The sequence below is a fragment of the Gnatocerus cornutus genome, chromosome 5 (assembly GCF_029298725.1).
Source record: "Gnatocerus cornutus isolate USDA-ARS CGAHR chromosome 5, icGnaCorn1.1, whole genome shotgun sequence".
Taxonomy (NCBI): domain Eukaryota; kingdom Metazoa; phylum Arthropoda; class Insecta; order Coleoptera; family Tenebrionidae; genus Gnatocerus; species Gnatocerus cornutus.
The window spans coordinates 3991881-4004333 of record NC_142237.1 but is presented as its reverse complement, the minus strand read 5'-3'; the positions used below and the strand labels follow the sequence as shown (position 1 = coordinate 4004333).

Genomic DNA, 12453 nt, shown 5'->3' with positions numbered 1-12453 from the left:
GCAATTCAGCCGTTGAATCTTAATAAAAATTCGTGGTTTTGTAGATTTCGAGCTGTTCTTTGCAAAGAATCAGCGAGAAATCGTCGTTTTGCATCGAAATAAGCGGATTTCTCTTAAAAAAAAATGATAATTTCGTGCAGATTTCAACTGTTTTCTTGCAATTCAGCCGTTGAGTCCTGATAAAAATTGGTGGTTTTCTAGATTTCGAACTCTTCTTTGCAAATTCAAGCCAGAAAACGGCGAGAATCAGCGAGAAATCGTTGTTTAGCATCGAAATAAGCGGATTTTTCTAAGAATTTTGATTTCAATGAACATATTAATTAAAATTATTGAATTAATCATACCACAATGGTGAAAAAGCAATGGACCTTGCGTTAAAAATTAGAGCGAAGTAAAGAAGTAAAGCATATCAATAGCAATCGCCAATATTGAGCTTATTTTGAAATAAAAAAAACTTAGGATTGACGCTCAGTTGAAACTGATAACCTGCACATTTCGATTCATACAAGGTATTTCTAGCATCAAGGGTGGCTATGAAATGTCAAAGAAATTTGCCGCTCATTACAAATGTGGGTTTCGATTTTTCAACTGACATTTGCAGTTGTTAACCTCAAACATGGAGCACAGTAAGTTTTGAGAAATAAACTGTTCTAGTTGTGGTTTAAAACCTTCAAATCAAAAACTTGGACACAAAACCGTAACTGAAAATTTGTTGACGTAAGTGACATTTGAAATAATTGTGAACATAGTTATATTCACTATGAAAACAAAGCGGCAAAATAATGCATGGCAAGAATTCCAGAGCCACCCTTGATGCTAGAAACATTTATAAACACTTGTATATACACATTTGATTTGTTGGTACTGTTCTATTTCTTCCTTTTATTGATGTTTTTTTTCAAATTCCGAATCTTGTCACCATTTTGAAATGTGGATTAAAAACGGAAACTGTCAGCAATCTTTGGTGTATCTGAGATTTGAACCACAACATTAGATACTTCTATTTCCGTGATAATCGTAACGGTTTATCGCTTGATTATTTACTGTTTTCGACATGTGTATACATTTAATTATTTACAGCGTATGTTGCGAATGTTTATATTGATATTTTAGAAACGTCTGATAAGAGGACCGAGTGGGATGTATCCACAACATGTTCTTCGCTTATCAATGTTTATTTTATTGTTACCATTCTATTGGGAAAAGCTGCGACTATTTATTTAGTTTTCTTTATTCAGAAGTAAAAAAGTACTTATAACTTATAATTCCGCGGATATAAGAGATATTTGAGGTTGAATTCCACGCCAAAATTTAACCGTCGCTCAGTCTTGGGAACGGAAGACTGTCTAAACTAACCAGTGATTATTTGGACAGGACCCCCAACTGCTTGCAAAAGTAGGAACTTAGATAAAGCTTCCGTTCGCATGTTGTGATGAATCACATAACTCCGTTGATCCGGCGTATCCGATTGGGCCAATTCCGGCATGGACGAAATTAATCCATAATTTTTATTCTCATAAATGGTTTGTTGATATGGCTTTTTTTGTATGTTTACAGTGCATTTTATCTAATCTGTCTATCTAAATACAAATAACCAAAGCGCATTGGTTTTCAGATTCTACACCGCGTTTCAAAATGATTTTTATCTAGTAACAATAGTGCCGCTTACATTGTATAGTTCGTACATGAGAGTTTAAATGACACAAAAAATCACTATACAGGTGTCCGGAAAGTGGTGCACCACCTTGAAAGGGGGTAAGTGGGTAATCCCCCCGAGCACCAAAAAAATGTTAAAAAAAATTCCAGACTCTCTGTTTTTGCAGGAGCACGAAAAGAAAATTAGGAAAATGGCAACATTGCTGAACTGTTTCCCCAATAATTTAAATTTCCAGTATTCAAAGCCGAACACACTGATCGACATTGTTGATTCAAAAAGTTTGTTAACAGTTTTCAGCCATTTTTCACAAGATTTTTCCGACTTTTTTTGCACTATTCCTTTGTGCAAAATGTCCTTTAGATCCCCAATTCATTTAAACAAAAAATGATTGCACTGAAATCGTTAATTCTGGCGTTCAACTTTTACTCTTCAATTCATCATATCTCGAAAAATTGAAGACATGAATTTTTTTTAACATTTTTCCGGTGATCTATGGCATTGTCCGATAATACAGTATTTCCGAACACTCTGTATCTACGCAATAAAAAGTGTACCATACGCGCGAAATTTAAAATGACAAAATAACCCCAGGGCTGCGTTCATAAAAATCACTCTGTGTAAAATGTGACACAAAAGCGTTCAGAAACCCAGGTGAAAAACGCTCCTCCGCATGCGCAATGTCTTGGATTTCAAATGCACGACAAATGTTTGTTGCCATAAATCATTGTTTCTTAACCTTTCAAGTAAGTCGCACCCCTTTGAACCTGAAAACAGGCCTCCGCACCCCGTTGAAAATTGTGCTTCAATTTTTTGTTTAGAAAAATACATTTTTTTTAAATTTTTTGTTTATTAGAAAAATGTACTTTTTATAATATCAACCAGCTTCTGAAGCACCAATGATTTTGGTCAAATTCCTAAATCGAAAAAGAAGCTCGCTATCTACTGGCCAAATTTGAGATAGATCGTACTAATTAGGAAAAATGAAAATCAACTTTTTGAGACTTTGATCGGCCATAACTCAGTTATCTGAATTTAAATCCCAGATTTGGAATGTACGGAAAATTCTACATACACTGATGCATAATAACTCAAGTTTACTCGAAAAAATAAGCGAGATGTCGATATCAGAAGTTTGGCATAGTTTTGCAAATTTCAACTTTTGAAAAATCTATGAACATATTTCTTATGTAAAAACTCGAGAGAAGAGCGATGCCGCAAACCGCATCTTAATATCTGTAATAGTTTCTGAGATATCGAGCCCGAATTGTTTTGAACCTTCAAAAATTTGGCCCTCTGGCGACAACCCAAAATTTCAAACGGCCATAACTCATTTATGTTTTTGGATTCAGCGTGACATTCTGCGTAAAATGAGACCTAAATTTGTTGAGTTTGCTTAATAAATAAACGAGGCATTGGCCAAAAACTGTTTTGAAGACGTCATTTTAGGGTGATTTTCAATCAATGTTTTCAAAATGAAAACGACGTTTAATAGCTAGTCGAAAGAGGAGCTCAAAATCTATCTACTGGCCCAATTTAAGATCTATCGGACAAATAGTTTACGAATTATGGCCAAAAATAAAAAAAAATAAAAAAATTTCATCGTTTGAGTTGGAATTTTTTTTCGCGAAAAATCGACTATTGAATTTTGGGCTTTTGAACATTTTCTAACGTAAAATGAGCCGGGAAAAGAATGGCGCAAACCGCATCTCAATATCTCAAATAGTTTCCGAGATATTTAACTTTAAAAATTACGAAAAATGAGGAAAAATGAAAATCAACTTTCCGAAATTTTGATCGGCCATAACTCAGTTATCTGTTGTCGGATTTAAATTTAAATCCTAGATTTGGAATCTGCGTAAAATTCTGCGCACAATGATGTAAATAACTTAAGTTTACTCTAAAAAATAAGCGAGATATCAGAAATTTGGCATAGTTTTAGTCATGAATTTTCGCGAAAATTGCGTTTTGTATGTAGGTAATGTACCTATTTGTCGAACATTTAAATAAGCACGGAAACCGTTCATAAACGCAACAACACTTTGGCGAATCTCAGTGTTAATCACATCACTCTGACGGCACACGCTTCAACAGACGTCTCACTTTATGAACACACCCCAGTTACTGACAACCCTGTCAACTCATTTCGCGTAGGAATTTAGTGTTTTTAGTGTATTTTGCAGCATCATTTGCTACCAACCTATATGTCAACTGTCGAAATCTCCCAATCTCTCACAGGATATACTATACTGAACTGTGTTTGAACTAATTCTAATTCTGTCAATAATGTCGCTTATGAAACGTTAAAATTGCCAATAAGGAAAGAATTAAAAAAAACAAACAGAAAAATTAAGCAGAGGTTGAGTCAGTTTTATCCCTTCAGCGATCCAGTTGTCCTAGATTAGCACCTACCTAATAATCTTTCAAAGTATTGTGAGGTTACGTAACCAATGTAAAGCGGTATTTTTTTTTGAAACTCGGTGTATTAGGTATAGCATGTGTGTATCACAAAAAGTCAAATTTTACTTACAAAAACGTAATTTTAACTTTGTACAAGGTGTTTATAAATGTTTCTAGCATCAAGGACGGCTCTGGAATTTCTGTCGTGCACTACTTTGCCGCTGTGCTTTCATAGTGATTATAGCTATATTGAAAATTATTTATAATGTTACTTACGTCAACGACGATTCAGTTACGGTTTTGTGTCCAAGTTTTTGATTTTCAGGTTTCAAACCACAACTAGAACAGTTTTTTGCTCTATGATTGAGGTTAACTGCAAATGCTAGTTGAAAAATGTAAACCCACATTTGTAATGAACGGCAAATTTCTTTGACATTTCATAGCCACCGATGCTAGAATCATTTATAAACACCTTGTATGTATTTCTATTAATGATCATTGGGACAGGAAAATGTGACCATCAAACAAGCAGTTCTGTTTCTTTATGTTTTGAGCTTATCTTTAAGAATACTGGAAAGAATGAACCTAAATCATGACGTTATCGTCGTTTCTAGAGTGGGAGGAAAAAAGCTTTCCTTGGAACGTATTGTTGCTTGAAAATTTATCGGCCGGCGTGGAAAGTTCGAGATTTTTCCCAAACCCAAGCTCTTAAACGCTTGCCATTCTACAAAAACATCAAAAATCCATTTCTTTGAAGCGAGTGTAGCAATTTTAATTGAACGTTTTGGGTGCTTATTTACACTTAGTTTTTAAGTTAATTCCCTTTTTATTTTATCGATATGTTGCGTAGCTCCGAACGACTGGTTGACCAAATTAAGCGAAACACGACTAGGTTTGACAAATTAATATCGCAACAGCTAATGGGATTCACCACAGTTGTATGTGACAAATACGTTCGATAAATCTATAAATCTTAATAAAACACGAGGCTAAAAATAGCGACTGTATCTGGTTTATCATTACTACTAATTTATTAATAAATTTAATTCACGGAAAGAAGTGGCAGAAATCTTTCATATTTATTTACACCCGGTGGAAAATGAACTGGAAATTTAAATAACAAAAACAGCTATAAGTAACTGGATATCAACGTTTATGGAATGCAACTTAACAGAATAGAAAAGTAATTGATATATTATTAATTAAAATGCTTTACATTCTTTGTTTGAATTCGACGTCTGAATGGCACTTCGGTTCAATTTTGAATTATTGTAGTGACGTCATTGTTGACTGAAGTGAACTCCATACATCAATTTAACTAGACTGAAACTTCGTTTAAACCATTTTTACTCTAACCACTTTATAAGCGATAAATACAAAAAATTTTCTCGTATCCATCGATTTTGACATTTAAAAACTGTCATGACCTTGTGAGGTAGGTAACAACTTCATTCATTGCAAATCAATAAAAACTTGACCTCAAACCATTACAAAGTCGTGAGAAACTCTTCTTTTATTCATATTCCTTTCCATTCATCCACCTTTTTGGGAGCCAAGCCAATTCTTTGATGGGTTGGTGCCGAATAATGGACCTCCATTGAAAAAAACTGTCTGGAAAGTATTGATCGCACGGCTTTGAACATTTTTGCGGGATTTAAATTTAGCTGTATTTTTGTTACATCCCCAATGTTCTAAATGTGACCCCTGGCGCCTGACGCGTTGACCTGAAAGCGATCAGGGAAACCGACCGACCAAAACCCCTGGAATATTATGACGCCAACGCCGCTGTTTCAAAGCAACGAGAACGTCACACTCCGTAAATTTTTAATTGAAATTCGATAGATTTCTGTTTTTCTGAAATCTGTTAAAATTCAATGTAATTCAAGTTTTGTGTTATTTTGATTTTTATTTCTTATTTGAGTCCGCACTGTAAATTTAAAAAAAAAGAGGAAATCTGACTATTATGATAAGAAGATAAATCTAGTGCTGTCTGTCAGTTGTAAAATGTAAAAGTAAAATGACAAATCCATGACAACAACATAGTTATAACTTAAAATTTAACATAGATACGAATTTTAATATTAAAATGTTAAAAAATTTTGGTCCGACCTAAAATAAAATTTTCTGAAATCTCTATTTCCTGCTCAAAAATTCTGTCCTTTGACACATTTGATAAACACTTTAGAGACAGTAATCAAATTTCATTGCCGTAACTTAAAAACTGACGAAGCTACGAATTTTAATTAAAAAAAAAGTTAAAAAACTTTTAGTTCGGCCAAAAATATATATTTTTTTAATTTAATTGTAAGTTCTAAAATTCTGTTGTTTGGCATAGTGAATTAACACTTTAAAAATAGAAACCTCGGGAAATTTTATTGTAATAACATAAAATTTGACAAAGAGACGAATTTTAATAAAAAAAATCAAAAATTTTTCGAGCGTCAACATAATTTTTTTTTAAATATCTATTTCTTGTTCTAAAATTGTGCTTCTTGGCACAGCTTATGGACACTTTAGACATAGTAACCTTCTCAAATTTCATTGTCATAACTTGAAATCTGACAAAGATATGAATTTTAACATAAAGATTTAATAAAATTTGGTCCGATCTAAAATTAAATTTTCTAAAATTTCTATTTCTTGTTTTAAAATCCTGCCCTTTGACACAGTTTGTGAACGTTTTAGAATAAATATTTCCCATAAATTTTATTGTCGTAACTTAAAAACTGACAAAGCTACGAATTTTAATCAAAAAAAGTTAAAAAACTTTTAGTTCGGCCAAAAATATATTTTTTAGGCGACTTAACCTGAAAATGAAATTTTTAGGCCTTAAAAGCGGCCTAAAAGTGAGTCTTTTCTGGCCGCAAACATTTTCGGCCGATCTATGGTGGCGCCATCTATCCATAGTTTTGCATATTACATCAAGATACCGATATTACCCCCAATTTTATAATTATTTGGGTAAAATCAAATCGACAAACTGCTGTAAAGTGCAACAAAGACGTGTTGAATTATTGAAAATGAACATGTCTAGCAGTGCTCCTGCAACAACATTAAAAAACACATTAAACCTAATTCATACGAATTGTGAAGCTACACGTGCTGAAACTGCAAATGTAAATAAAGAAAATATGAACTTTTCTGAAGGATTCATAAATATTTACAATTATTCAGTTGTTGTAATTGATTAAATCAATAAATCATAAATAAAAATTAATTAACTTGTAAATTTAATGATGTCGCCTAAAAAATCTTGTGTGTAACACGGCCAAAAAGTGCCATTTTGCCCTCGCCTTCTTTCTGGCCTCGGCTATCGCCTCGGCCATTAAAAAAAAGGCTCAGCCAAAAAAGAACAACTTTTTGGCCTTGGTACACAAATAGCTATTTTTTAATTTATATTTTAAGTTTTGAATTTATGTTTTTTGGCACAGTAAATGAACACTTTAGAAATAGGAACGTCAGAAAATTTGATTGTCATAACTTAAAATTTGACAAAGATACGAATTTTAATAAAAAAATTAAAAAATTTTGGTTCGTCTTAACATAAATTTTTTTAAAATATCTATTTCTTGTTCTACAATTCTGTCTTTTGGCACAGTTTATGGAACACTTTAGACATAGTAACCTCCTCAAATTTCATTGTCATAACTTCAAATCTGACAAAGATATGAATTTTAACATACAAGAGTTAAGAATTTTTGGTCCGACCTAAAACAAAACTTTTTGGTTCGTCCAAAAATAAAATTTGCTGAAATCATTATTTAAGGTTTTAAGATTCTGCCCTTTGGCACAGTTTGTAAACACTTTAAAAGTAATATTTTTCATTGTCGTGACTTGAAAACTGACAAAGATACGAATTTTAATAAAAAAAAGTTCTAAATGGTAATTCATTCTTTTAATTGTAATTCTTTAAATGCTTTAATTGCTAACAAGGCTTTTGGAGAAAAAATTGTATGTATTATATTCCCTTAAAAAATCTTGTTCCTGATTTTTGCATCGTCTCCTAGGGAAGTATAAAACATACATATGTTTGTTTCATCGCTTTTTTGTACGTAGAGCACATGTATTTATTACGGAAAATTTGGTGTAATTATAACAACAACAACAACAAAATTCCTATCATTCACAGTGATCTCAAATTTTGAAATTGTGCCCAATTTGATCTCAAAATAAATCTGGCATCTCAACTTACTAAATATTGTCAGAATAATGCCCATGTCAACAACAGTCTCCCAAAAAAAAGAGCAAAAAAACAATAAACTATGAAGTTTCCTCTGTTTTTCTAAAGGCATTGTTTAAATGAATCTTTTAATGGAATTGGAGAGTTCGAGTTCGAAACGATCACATTCAAAATCGCATTAAATTACTTTTAAGAATAGCTGCATCGTAACACTGTAAACTAAAAACAAAACAATTTCACAATAAGTTTTAGTTTTTGGCACTTTTCAATTTAATCTTGTTGGCTGCACTAGTGAATTTATGCAACCATCGTTGCAGCTAATAGGATCGATCACTGATCAGTCGATCAGATAACCACACTACATGGTTGGTTGCATACATTTTTTACAAACTAAAATACGGTGAGTTGGGGTAATTGAGGCTCAGTTTGACATTTTTTACCTTCTCACTAATTTTATCAACCTGTAAAGTTTTCCTTTATACATTTCTATCCACTTTTTTCCAACGTTTTTTTAAACTGTTCCCAGGGGTCCAGATAATAATTGGTAATTAGTCAAGTGCTTATACAGGGTGTTTTTTAAATGCATGTACAAAAAGAGTGGTAATTCCTTGTCACAAATTGAGCCTATTAAGAGAAAAAAAATTAGTAAAAGTCTTGTTGTTTTCGAGATAAAGTTACGCAATAATTTCAAAAATTTGCTTGTGCGACACTGATTTAAAAGTTAAGAAAAAATCGAGTTGCTGGTTGCTTAAGAAGCAAGTCATTCCAGATGCGTTTTTTGCCAATGGTGCAGAAAGTACGTGGATTGGGGTTAATTTTACCTTGTCAAATTTTGATTTAAAAATTGTTTTTGTATATATTAGTATTGTACTGCTAATAGTCGGCAAAAAGATATTTTACTCGATGGTTATCACACGTTTCCAAAAGTGAGCTTGTCTTTAATTGTTTGCTAAGAATTTGCTTGTTATTTTCTTCTTTTTTTTTGATCTGCAGTGGGTATTTTTTTTGTCCTTCGTGACAACGTGTTATCCTAGGTTCTAACTTTCCATTCAGATACTTTTTAATTAAATTTATAAAATAATACTGTTAGTATTTGGTGTGCCCATGTATTAGATAAAATCTAACTCATTTTTCTATAGTCAGCATAGGAGTGGTCACTATTGGTTGACGATATTTTTCGATTCGTTTTGAAATTTTTTGTTTTCTTTTAGTTAATTTTTCTTTACTAAATCACTTGCAAAATCTATTTTCTTTTCCCATGTGTTCTTCCATATTTCGGCTCACCATATAGCTAATAGACATTGCCGATTATTGAATAACCAGCAAGTCTACTTATGATAAAATTTCCAAGTAAAGATTAACATTTAACATTTATTTAACACTGTTTGTATCTAATTTGAAATGGTAAAGTAAAAAAGAATGATAAAAAGATAAGTAACATCCTGTCAAAATGAATTTCTCTTTTCAGTAATGTGTTCATATTTCATACCAAAGTAAGGTTACTACCACAGAATATAAAAAAAAACATTTGAAAAAGCGAAAAAGAAAATTGTCAAAGAATCGAAAAAGACAAAGGAAATTGAGAAAGAAAAGAAGCAGAAAGCAAATGTGCTATTCTGAGCCAAAAAGAAAAAACTTGGACAAAAGGCTTTTACAAAATAGTTATTTGTGTACCAAGGCCAAAAAGTGTTTCTTTTTTGGCCGAGCCTGTTTTTAATGGCCGAGGCCAGAAAGAAGGCGAGGGCAAAATGGCACTTTTTGGCCGTGATACACAAGGCGACATCAATTAATTTACAAGTTAATTAATTTTTATTTATGATTTATTGATTTAATCATTTATAACAACTGAATAATTGTAAATATTTATGAATCCTTCAGAAAAGTTCATATTTTCTTTATTTACATTTGCAGTTTCGGCATGTGTAGCTTCACAATTTGTATAAATTAGGTTTGATGTGCTTTTTGATGTTGTTGCAGCAGCACTGCTAGACATGTTCATTTTCAATAATTCAACACGTCTTTGTTGCACTTTACAGCAGTTTGTCGATTTGATTTTACCCAAATAATTATAAAATTGGGGGTAATGTCGGTATCTTTATGTAATATGTAAAACTATGGATAGATGGCGCCACCATAGATCGGCCAAAAATGTTTGCGGCCAGAAAAGACTTACTTTTAGGCCGCTTTTGAGGTCTTAAAATTTCATTTCCAGTTTAAGTCGCCTAAAAAATATTTTTTGTTAGAATAATAATTATTATTATACCAATTTACAATTTTGCAATTTTGGTAGAAATGGTGCCCACTATTAGTCGAGAACGGTGCCGCCTATTGGCAAAAAAAGTGCCCACAATTGCTGTGTCTTGAGAATTTTGAAGATTTACGAGTTTTTAACATTATCTGGAGGTTTACAACTATTTTCACAACAAATTAAAGTTTTTCTGAGAAAAATGACTACAATCATTAAGGCGTAGAACAAATTCAATTTTATACAGCTTTTGAAGTTGAAAATTCTGTTAATGGTGCCGATTGATTATTGGTAGTTTTATTCTATATTGTACAAGGTGTTTATAAATGTTTCTAGCATCAAGCGTGGCTTTGGAATTCCTGTCGTACACTATTTTGCCGCTCTGTTTTCATAGTGAATATAACTACCTTGAAAATTATTTGTAATGTTACTTACTTCAATGACGTTTTAGTTACGGTTTTTAGCCCAAGTTTTTGATTTTCAGGTTTTAAGCCACAACTGGAACAGTTTATTTCTCAAAACTTACTTTACTTCATGTTTGAGGTTAACTGCAAATGTCAGTTGACAAATCGAAACCCATATTTGTAATGAGCAGCAAATTTCTTTGACATTTCATAGCCACCCTTGATGCTAGAAACATTTATACACACTTTGTACTTCATACTCCTTCTGGAAAATCGCAGAACTGTTTTGTACACGCATTTCAGAAACACCCTGTATTCTGTGAGTAAATGCTTACATAGTTTGAATAGATAACCGAGGTCTTTTTTAGAAGGCGAAAAATAATCTCTAATAATGTAGTTATGTACAGTAACTTTTATTCGGAAATTACCCTAACTTACTTTATTAATTTTTATTTTCAACTTAATCTCGATTTTTTTTGTTTTAAGTTATATTCAAATAAAATGATCGGAAATTTCTCGGAAAACGATCCTTATTCATTGTCAAACACGAGCGCTAATTTCTAATTTGGAAATAATTGAATTGTTGAAAAAATTATTAAATAATTAGACCAACCGTAGCTGATAGCCTCGTGGAATTCGTTAATAAGTGGTGCCAATGAAACACTGCAGTAGTTAGCTTCCGTTTGAAAATGAGCCCACTCAGTTCATGCAGAAATGTAAAGAATGCGAGACAGCTTCATACAAAGAATTCACGCTCGCTTTATGTACTCTCACTGATTTAATTTCGCATATCTACGATTTTTATTTACAAAACAGACATATAGGACTCTGACAAAATTATAAGTTAGGTCAAAGAAAATTTATTGGATCAATTCTTGGTGTTGACAAAAATTATCAAAATTGCAATTTATTCCCAAACACCAAATTTGGTCAAAAAATGCTGACGCGCGTTTCGATAGAAATTCTATCATCATCAAAGCGATGATTAAACTAAAAACTAACAAATAATTCGTCCTTATACAGGGTCCGGCAACACTTGCGTCCACCCCCAAAATCGTCTTTAATTTTAAAGTTACAATTTTGAAAATTTGAATACGCTCATAGTTGACAAAGCTCTAGAAGCTGACGCTAAAATTTGTTTTTTATCACGGTTTGGTTGGCGTCGCGACGCTTAAGAAGTATAATTTTTAGCGATTTTTGAGTTCTTGCGGAAATATTCGCAATTTCATTTTTTTTTCAACATAACTGTGATACAAATATCTGAGTTTTTATTTTAAATCTAATGCAAATAGTGTTTAAAATTCGTGAAAAAAACGCTGTTTTATCAAGTTAGTTTTCAAAATTCTGACAGCGCAGCGGGAAACTACGTTTACACCAAAATTTCACAAGCCACTTCATTCACACATAAAGGTTAATTTTGATTAACACGGGCATGTTGCACTTTATGGACACCAGAAATCGTTAATTTACATCCACAAAGTGACAATTTCACCAATTAAGACTTTTGTTACAATCTAAAGCGAGCCAAAGGATAGATGTCATTTGTGACACAAGATGTTGACAGATGGGT

General features: G+C 32.4%; 1 protein-coding gene across 4 annotated transcripts in view; it reads left to right on the top strand.

Annotated features, from left to right (window-relative positions):
* Window positions 1-12453, top strand: part of sky (GTPase-activating protein skywalker) — a 91898-nt gene that overhangs the window by 48286 nt on the left and 31159 nt on the right. The gene's annotated exons all lie outside the window — the stretch shown is intronic.